Genomic DNA, 487 nt, shown 5'->3' on the forward strand with positions numbered 1-487 from the left:
GTTATAATTCATATTATGGCAAGAACCAATCAGCTAAGTAAAAATTGCAAAAACTTTGAATGTGTCCCCAAGTCACAAAAACCATCAAGCACTACAACGAAACTGGCTCACATGAGGACCGCCCTAGGAAAGGAAGACCAAGAGTCACCTCTGCTGCTGAGGATAAGTTCATCTGAGTCACCAGCCTCAGAAATCGCAGATTAACAGCAGCTCAGATTAGAGACCAGATGAATACCACACAGAGTTCCAGCAGGAGACACATCTCTAGAACAACTGTTAAAAGGAGACTGGGCGAATCAGGCCTTCATGGTCAAATAACAGCTAGGAAACAACTGCTAAGGAGAGGCATAAAGAATAAAGAATCATAAACATAAAGAATGGACATTAGACCAGTGGAGATCTGGGCTTTGGTCTGATGAGTCCAAATTGGAGATCTTTGGTTCCAACCACCGTGTCTTTGTGCGACGGAGAAAAGGTGACCGGATGG

General features: G+C 43.7%; 1 protein-coding gene across 1 annotated transcript in view; it reads right to left on the reverse strand.

Moving 5' to 3' along the window:
• The window catches only part of stab1 (stabilin 1), a 122,935-nt gene that overhangs the window by 57,503 nt on the left and 64,945 nt on the right, over positions 1-487 (reverse strand). The gene's annotated exons all lie outside the window — the stretch shown is intronic.

This window comes from Etheostoma spectabile, chromosome 4 (genome assembly GCF_008692095.1).
Source record: "Etheostoma spectabile isolate EspeVRDwgs_2016 chromosome 4, UIUC_Espe_1.0, whole genome shotgun sequence".
Classification (NCBI taxonomy): Eukaryota; Metazoa; Chordata; class Actinopteri; order Perciformes; family Percidae; genus Etheostoma; species Etheostoma spectabile.